General features: G+C 39.7%; 1 long non-coding RNA gene across 1 annotated transcript; it reads right to left on the bottom strand.

Annotated features, from left to right (window-relative positions):
- Window positions 1–423: 423 nt before the first annotated feature.
- On the bottom strand, window positions 424–9,591 carry LOC109282386 (uncharacterized). The gene is made up of 3 exons (XR_002089355.2): window positions 9,415–9,591; window positions 4,347–4,453; window positions 424–3,869 (listed from the first exon to the last, which is right to left on the bottom strand). It is a non-coding gene; the product is annotated as an uncharacterized LOC109282386 (long non-coding RNA).
- Between the last annotated feature and the right edge of the window lie 213 nt (window positions 9,592–9,804).

The following is a 9,804-nucleotide window of genomic DNA, read 5'->3' on the forward strand; positions in this document are numbered from 1 at the left end:
ATGTAATATGTTAATCATGAACAGCTATTTAGCTGTTTTCTTAGTGACCTCAGCAGGTGAGTAAAATAATGTACATATGCATCCCCTTGTTGTCCTTTGGTAATGTGTCTTGTAGGTTCAAGAATGACTTTAGATTTTACAGAAGTTGAAGGAGTTTGAATTACACACGATTCCCTTTAACACAGCACAGGAATCAGTAAAATTTGGATATCTTAATAGTAGAAAAAAGAATATAAATGGCAAATGAAATCCATTATCATATTAAAAAGAAAGTATAGTAGTACTTAACAAAAGATACCAATCTGTTCTTCTACGGCAAGTATGGCTCTCTGTGGGGGATATGTTTGTTATGTTTTTGGAAGCCTCTTTGTGACATTGTCTCTGAAATGCTTAGAAAATAATAATAATAGATATTTATCTCTGTCTCTGAAACACTCAAACCCTTTATTTAGATGATTGATTTACAAACAGGAAAGTTTTTACATTTTAAAACAAACAATAAAAGCACCACTCTTAGTGGGTACTCAGATACAGGCACAACAATACTTTTTGTAACTTCCTGAAAACCTGGATAAAAAAGCTTATCTTTAATCTTTTACAACCTTAGATGCATGATTCAGAATGTGTCCTGTTTTTAAAGTGAGGAAGGTTGAGATGTTCTTGATGAATTCAGCTTCAGACTACAGTTACAAAGTTCACAGAATAAATCCCTTTACTTTTTGTTCCAGTAAATGGGGGCATTGCTAATCATCTATTTAATTAGATACATTTTACTCTTTGATATTTGTAGGTTCTCAGTAAAATGCAGTCCATATTATTCAGATCTTGGAACTAAAGCTTCTTTCTGGAAATGGCTGATATAATAGTGGAAATTACTAGTACTCAGACAGATGTCTCCAAGTTCACTTACTGTTAGTATTCTCTAGGTCCTTTCCATAATACCCATAGATAGCAAAGTGATACTGACTTATTAAGTTTCAAAACAGGGCAATTTGCTGCTGAACATGCTGAGGAAATCACAGCTTTGAACATGAAAGATGTTATGGCAAGGCAAATGCTGCAGTTTTCAGTAACGTATTTATAGTTTGCAAGTATGTGGCTAGAGATTTTCACACATTGCAATTTTTATAGTTCTTCATATAGTTTTTATTCCTGACAGATCTTAATTAGTATTTCATATTTTAATCTTAACATAGACATGATGATTAGATAATTCTGAACAGAGGTGACTTGGTGTATATTTGCTGCATATTTAGTAATTGACAGAATATTGATTTATTACCTATTTCTTTATGAATTATAGTCCTTTTAAACAAGATAAAAATAAACAGAATATCTAACCCTTTGTCTTTCTTACAATCCCAGATGGGTTTAATACTGAGATTGACTGAAGGGTTTGGGTTCAAAGGCTGAATTAGGGCTAGAGTTTAGGCCCAAATTCAGAAGTGGGAGAATATTTGCATATTGGGTGCTGCTTGATATTTCATCCTCAAATGGAAGAAATAAACTATCTTTTAAGTTTTTGGCCACACCTGAAGCAGAACAACACGTCTAGCTGCTTCCAGTTTGGGGTCCAATTCAGAAATAAACTGAGAACAGGTTCAGATCTGGCCACTGGAATTATTACATATCTTTCTACTTATATTCAGTGTTGTGAGGCTTATTACTAAACTCCATCCACCTGTAACTAATGGTTGTGATGGGTAAAGGGTTTGATTTCCTTCTTATTAGTACTTGTGGGAAGGCAAGTGCCTTACTGAAGTAGGTAGGATGTTCACATCAAAAGGTAGTGATATTTGTATAGCATCAGTATCTGCAATACAGAGCAACTTTGTCCATTTATAAGAGCCCTGCTAGTGCAGACAGGCTGAAGGATGGATTTCTCTTTCTTCCTGGTCACTGCTACCCATTTTGGTGATGAGCTGGCTGATGCTAGACTCTGCATCAAATTCTCAGGAACAGTGGTGGATACCATTACTCTGATGTCTGAATCTGAACAGTTGCTGAACTTGAACCATTATTTGGCAGACTGATATCTGGCAGACAAGGAAGAAATCTTAAAAGGGTCTTAGAGAGATGCATCCTTCATCTAGTTTAATATTTATACAATTGGCACTTTATGTATAACAGGTAGCTTATAGTTCTACTGGGCCCTGCAGTCTCTATACCACTGAGACTTATTTGTAAGAATATGTTCTGTGTGTATTAGATTCAAAATAAGAATATAAAGAAAGCATGAAGTATATGAATATTTTTGCTCTGGTGGCATGAAAGAATCAAATATAGCACTTGTATCACTAAACCTGAACAAATTGGATCTTTCAAAGAAAAATACTTCTTGTTCCCTTTTTCAACAACAATCAATTAATTGAGGACAGAGGAAGAATGGTAGCCAGTTCTCCCAAGCTTTAATCAGAAGCCACTGGCATGTGGCATCATTTAAAAACATTTCAGAAACAGAAATGATGGGTTGAAACAGCCTTTCACACTGTACTGAGTGGCTGAATCTTTGTGTCAAAGAGTGAGCTTTGCCTGTATAAAAGCAAAAAATGGTTAACTGGGTGGTGTGGAACTACTACACCGCCAATATTAATGAGTAAGTAAAATAACTTCTAAAGGATGCTATCCTGTGTTTGTAGCCAAGTTCTGCCTCGGTGGAATACTGTCACTCGATTTTGTGAGAAGCAGTATTCTAAACTCTTTTTTCCCTCACTTACAGTGCAGATGGTGTAAGTATTTAGTCTAAACATAATGTATTGTTATAATAGTCTAGACATTCTATGATCAAGAGGCTGTAAACGGGAACAATTTGTATTTGAAAACTTTTTATCTGATTACAGGGATAATGACTCAAAAATCAACCTGGCAATTTTGCATGATTAGAAAAGTGATATTCATGCAGATTTTTCTTCATGTTTCCAAATGGAATGAGATTCCTGTCACACATTACGTACCATTTATCTCATAAAATTACTCAGTGCCTCTCAGTTTCAGCCTTTAAATAGTCTCAGATACTCTATGCATATAGCTATTTTGCTATTTTGACAGGCTAATATGTATCAAAATCATGTATTTATTAACCACTTTTCCACACCACTGAACCTGTATCAACAACCTTTCTAAGGCAAAGAATGAGATTTAATTTTTTAAGTTTTCATATTGTGTTGATTCTCATATTTGTGCAAAAACAGATTTCTTAAAGAGCACATTTTATATTGACCTAAACACTTCTATGTCTTGTATCTTGTGAATGACCATTTCATTCTCTTTCCCTCATACTGTGTAATCATATTTAAACTTATATTTGTGTGCTTCTGCCACTGGCTAATAGTATTATTCTGAAATGAAATAGAGTTATTCAGGCTGATCTCTGTGTCTATCTGTCCATCTAATCTTGCTGTAGAGCACTTGTTAGTGTGACATCTAAATGGCATATCAAATTAAATCTCTGTCTTGCTCTCTGTTGCTCCTCTAGTCTGCTTGTCCTGAAGCTCATGTGTGGTATTTGCTTGCTGCTGTTCCTATTAGATCAAATGAAAGTCATGCCATGTATGTTCTGCTTGGGAGTAAGTAAGGTTTAATGAATATCCTAGTTTCTTTAGGATGTGAGTTCCAAGTCCATGGATTAGTCTTTCCCACCAGTGAGTCTTTCTGTTGAGGTTGACTATTTGTTTTATCTAAAACAAGATGAGGCAGTCCCATAGGTAACTTCGGTCAAACCTAACATAGATTTTGAAGGTAGTGAAAGAAACCTTGACTCTGAATCAACATTTGATACCAGAGCTGGTTGGTGTTACTGGGGTGGCAAGTTATTCAGCATGGCCATCATCAACTCAGTCTTCTGTCAGGATGCAATTTCAAGTTCAGGCCTAGGGCACAAGTGGTATAAAAAAATTCTGAAATTTCCCAAAGCAATATGTCTTCATCTCAGTAACGCTTTAAGAAACATCTACTATTAAGTCTATGTCCATGTGTCATGAGGGACTGGCTAAAAAAGAGATTGGGGGAATGGGGATCGAGATCATGCCAGGAGAACGCCGCTTCTGGAGCAGCTGTTCTTTGAAGTTGGAAGGCGGTGGCATGGTGGGGTGTGGCATGCAAGAAAAAAAAATAGAGCGGAGGTCTGGAGGAAGAGGAGCTGCGGTGTGGGGACTGGGATGGGGAGATCCCGGAAGCCGGCTTTGTCTGGAGGAGAGGGACTCAACCGGAAGGGAAGACCGGGAGCCCTTGAAGAAGAGATGACTGTTAAATTGCCTGTCTCAAGGAGAGAGACAAGGGCAAAAGCTATGAGAGGAAAAGAGCGGTAGATTCACAGAGGATTTTATTAAGGTCAAGTTCATTCTTACCTGGTTTTGTTTTCTTGGTCTTGTTGAGATTCGATTAGGGCCAAGTTGTGCTCTGGGATCCATTGGAAAAAAAAGAAGCAAGAGACTGAAGGATTTTTTTTTTTAGTCTAATAAAAGAAAAAAAAATTATAAACAGTTCTCAAAGTTGACTTTACCTAGTTTTATACATGTTGTTTTATGTTAAATAATTGCAACTAAGTGTCCTTGAAAGTAAATTAGCCAGACAGTTTGAAAGAGTCACAGGCTGTATGACTGTTATATGACCAAAACTGTAAGAAGAAAAAAAAAAAGGATTTTGTTTTATAATAAAGAGAATTGATCAGCCACATTCAAATTGGATTCATTTGGTGATAAAAATTCTGGGCATTGTCCGAAAGAGCTGGAAATGAGAGATCAATCAGAGGAAAAAAAAAATTTATCTATATTGCTGGTGTCCTTCTGTGTTAGTAACACCTCCCAACTGATTACATAGAATTAGATCAAGACGTGGCAGGAGAGAATCAGATTTAAACATGGAAGTACCCAAGTCAGACAATCTGAGAGGTAAGAGTAAAAACCAGACTCTTGAGTATAAAGGAAAAACTTCACACCATGTCATGGGTGACTGGTGCCCCAGTGGCCAGTCGGTGACCAGGGGGGTAGTGCCCCTGCGGCCAATCACACCAGCCAGGGAGGATGAGTGGTGCTCCTGGAAGCGGCTGCAACACTTCCGGAAGTGCCAGTGGCACTCTCGGAAGTGCCAGCGGTGCTTCATCTGGCACCCCCACTCCCCAGCTGGCACTTGCAGGGGGGGCACCGGCACTTCTGCCTGCCCCACTGCCCGTCATCTAAGTGGGGGGTTCTGCCTGTCAGGGGGTGCACCAGTGCTCTCAGGGGGTGTACGTGTACCCCCATGCACCCCCCTACATATCACCACTGGTCCATGTTCTACTGGAAGTACCAAGGGGAAATAAATATCCAGGAGTCACTAGATTAGCCTGTGATTTGAGAGACTTGGGTTCCATTCCTTTCTCTGCCATAAACTTCCAATGTGACTTTGAGAGAGTGGTTTCTTTCTCTCTGACTTACTTCTCTGTAAAATGAAAATCACCTTTACTTCACTAGGGGGTACTGAGCAGTTAAGGCTGTGAGACTCAGCTCTCATGATAATGGGAGCTACAGTGTAGTAAAAAGAAGTTTTGTTAAAATAGTAGTCTGAGGATAGAGCTTCCTCCTTTATGCTGTTGAGGCAGAAAAAAGAGAAAAAAAATTGGAGTTTATGGTCCATGTAAAACTGGAAACATAAAAAGAAACCTTATGTTTGAGAGATTTTCATCTGTATTTCTTGGCAATGAAGAAACAAATGGGTATCTGAAGTCCTAAATTTATTTCCAAGCCAAACCTTTAAGCTTGTCAAGGCTTAATCATGACTGCATAGGAGCTTCAGGAGCATTCACAGAACTCAATAGGGATGAACATAAATTAAATTAATGATTTTTAAAAGAAAAGATACAGCTGCATATAAGAAAATGTATAGATTAATTGTACCTTTGTCTCTCCACAAGGAGAAAATTTCATTCCTTCTTTTGCAAGTTGTTTGTTTTGGAGTTTGCATCTTCATGTATGTTTACATATATGACTGGCTTTGTGGATGCGGAGAGACCAGTGGATGACTTGACTTAACAAGTCTTTTGATGTGGTCTCCCACAACATTCTTGCAAGCAAGCTAAGGAAGTATCAGTTGGATGAATGAACTGTAAGGAGGATAGAAAACTGGCTGGATCATCAGGTTCGGAGGGTAGTAGTCAATGGCTCAATGTCTAGTTTGCACCCAGAATCAAGTGCAATGCCACTGGGGTTGGTCCTGGGACTGCTTTTGTTCAGTATCTTCATCAATGACCTGGAAGATGGGTTGGAGTGAACCCTCATCAAGTTTGCAGATGACACCAAGCTGGGGGGAGTAACAGATGCATTGGAGGATAGGGTTAGGATTCAGAGCCACCTTGACAAGTTGGAGGATTGGACCAAAAGAAATCTCATGAGGTTCAATAAGAAAAAATGTGAAATCCTGCATTTAGGATGGAACAATCCCATGCACTGCTACAGGCTGGGGATCAACTGGCTAAGCAGTAGCTCTACAGAAAAGGACCTGGGGGTTACAGTGGACAATAAGCTGAATATGAGCCAACAGTGTGCCCTTGTTGAAAAGACAGTATACTGGGCTGCATTAGTAGGAGTGTTGTTGTTAGCAGATCATGGGAAGTGACTCTTCCCCTCTATTTACATTGGTGGGGCCACATCTGGAGTACTGTGTCAATTTTTGGGTGCCCCTACTACAGAAAGGATGTGTACAACTTGGAGAGAGTTCAGCAGAGGGCAATGGAAATGGTTAGGGGGCTGGGCACATGACTTATGAGGAAAGGCTGAGGGAACTGGGATTACTTAGCCTAGAGAAGAAGAGACTGAGGGGGGATTTAACAGCAGCCTTCAACTACCTCAAGGATGGTTCCAAAGAGGATGGAGCTAGACTGTTCTCAGTGGTGGCAGATGACAGAACAAGGAGCAGTGGTCTGAAGTTGAAGCAAGGGAAGTTTAGGTTAGATATTAGGATAACTCTTATGATCAAGAGGATAGTAAAATCCTGGGTCAGGTTGCCCAGACAAGTTGTAGAATCTCCATCCTTGGAGGGTTTTAAGACCCGACTAGACAAAGGCTTGGCTAGAATGAACTAATTGGGGATGGTCCTGATTTGGGCAGGGGGTTGGATTAGATGAGCTCCTCTACTGAAACCTCCCTGATCTCAGAACTCAGAAATTCAGAGCAACTCTCACTTGGGGGCCCTGCCATTAGCACACATGCACAGATATCCACCCTCTGCTTTGCACACTGTCTAAACTTGTAAAAAAAGTAACTTCCTGAAATACAAGCCCCAGTAGTGGCAGCTCAGTACTGGCCCCTTCCAACCCTAATTTTCTATGATTCTATATCACATGGGGACCTAATTCTGATTAGGTCTTGTTGGTGCTACTGCAACATAAATGCTTAATAAAAATGCACACAAATTAAAACTGATCAAGTAGTTTTTATTAATCACATACATAAATGGATGAGAGAGAGAAAGAGAGAGGTAGGGAGAAAGTGCCAGGATCAGAGGAGTGGGAGGATAGCAACAATTCTTTAAGGAATTCAGAAAAGAGTAAATTATTTAAAAAGTTGACATTTGCTCGTAGTATCAGCCAGTGGTCTCTAAGATACTGATCTGTGATATAGGTATTAACTATGGCAAACTGTTGGTAAGCCTGTTGTAATGGTGACCAGTGGACCAAAAGAACAACAGCTATTGACATTGAGGTTGACTTAGTATCATATCTTCCTGTGCTTACTCCCTGTGTCTTCAAAAACGTAAAGCTGAAAAATCATCTATTCTATGCCCCCCTCTCCTTTTCACTGCAATTATTATTAATAAAATCTAATGTATTTTCTAGAGTACTTTTAAACATTGCAGCTAGTGATGTGTTACCATTACTCCCTTTGGGAGGCTATTCTACTACTTAATGGATCTATTTCCTAGATGTTTACAACCTTCAGATGTTTGCAGATGGTTAGCCTTCATGTCTGTTGCTACTTGGCCAAGGTAAATGGCCAAGCAATATTTACTTGCTTCAGTCTTTTTTCATGCCCTGATAATCTAGGTTTTCTTCATTTTATTTTTCACCATGGAAAAAAAAGGGAGACTGGAGAACAGGTGCAGAGAGAAGATAATATTGTTATGGGAATGTTCAAATGACTCACAAAAATAGGGTAGTAAAGAAGCAAGGAATTAAGAGGAAAGTGGCATTCATTGTTAAATCTGGGATAGAGGAGACAGCAGCAAATGAGTCCAAACAATGAACAATCATTATCCTTGGCTCTGAACTTTCCAACCGTGTCTATACATCTACCTGTCACCATTCTGTAACATTATCCATATTGGCTACCACCCAAACATTTTCTTTGCAAAACTTTGAGCTCCATGTTGTCTGATGTAACTGAGGCATCATGGTTTCTGCCCGCTGATGCTATGTCCTATGTCATTGTAGCATCTTGTGTAGATATGCATGGTGTGGTGCAGGGCTATTATATTTTAGAAGTACCTGCAGCAGAATGCTACTGCCTGTTTCTTTAAGGTTGTGATCTTTGGTACATCAGCGCTATTCCAAAGACCTTACACTAAAAGGCAGACACCGCCAGGTGTCCTGGACACTGACCACCAATGGGAAATCTAAGGGGTGGAGGGTTGTTAGGCCTCCTCAGGCAGCCAGGGCCTTTCATATGTTATCTCTGTTAGGGGTGGATTTTGGAGTCAGTGATATACATAGAGCTACAGCCCGCCCTCATATACCCTATAAATACACAGAGGCTCCAGTAAAGTTCAGAAGTATATTATAAACTCACAATCGCAACAAAAACAAGATTAACAGTAGGAAATGTACATAACATCAAGCATTAACTATATACACTGGTTAACTGCAATGCACCATAAACAGAACTGCCGGTCTGTCCCTCAGTGACAGTCGGGCCCTCAGTCTTTTCCCTCAGAGGGTCTCAGACGGAGAGTGAGGTAAGGCTGATAATTACCAGTCTAATGGATGATTGAGGTCCTGATCCAATAATGCTTTTGCAGGTAAGTATCCAATTATAATCCAATCCAATAGGTCACCCCTCTCTCTCTCTAATTGCTACAGTCACTGCTCATACATCTCAGACATGTGGGTATGATCACCAACCAAGTAAGCTTGCACACCATTCAAACCTCAAGTACTCTCAAGCATCCCTATTCCATTTGCATGCCGAATCATGCCTCAGGATTCCTTAAATACTTACCAAAATCACACCATGTGTCAGTCATTCTTCTCACCAATCATACTCATGTGCACACTGTTTCCCAAAATTTAGACTAATAACAAAGTCAGTTTCTTTTCAGTGGGGTAGTTTATTGCTAAGTGTACTGGGGAGCTATACACTTGGTAGAGACCATTAACTTATTAGAAATTGCGTTACCCTACCATACACACACTCACAAGTACATTCTCACAGATGACACACTTACATAATTTCAAGGGTGTTGCAGATAGGCATGGCCAGTCCCTATCCATTGAGGGAGCGGGGTATCCAACCTGGCATGCACAGGCATAGGCTTCAGTGGCAAGGCAGGTTCTTCCCTATGTCATCCTTTCTCTTGCTTCCTTTTATACAGTTTATGTTGCTGGGCAAGGTTTCTTGAACCCTTTCTCCAAGGCATGCGCTGTTTGCTCATCACATAGAAAGATTTTCCTTATCTAGCTAGCCTGAACTGGTCTTCCTGCCAAGGATGTTGCACAGGCATTTGGCCTTCAATGGTCTGCTTTTAGTTGCTGACACTACAACTTCTCCTTTCTTATCTGTTCCATTTTCTTCATGTTATCTGCTTCTTTGTTAGTCATGTACACCACATTCATAC

The sequence above is a fragment of the Alligator mississippiensis genome, chromosome 6 (assembly GCF_030867095.1).
Source record: "Alligator mississippiensis isolate rAllMis1 chromosome 6, rAllMis1, whole genome shotgun sequence".
Lineage (NCBI taxonomy): Eukaryota > Metazoa > Chordata > Crocodylia > Alligatoridae > Alligator > Alligator mississippiensis.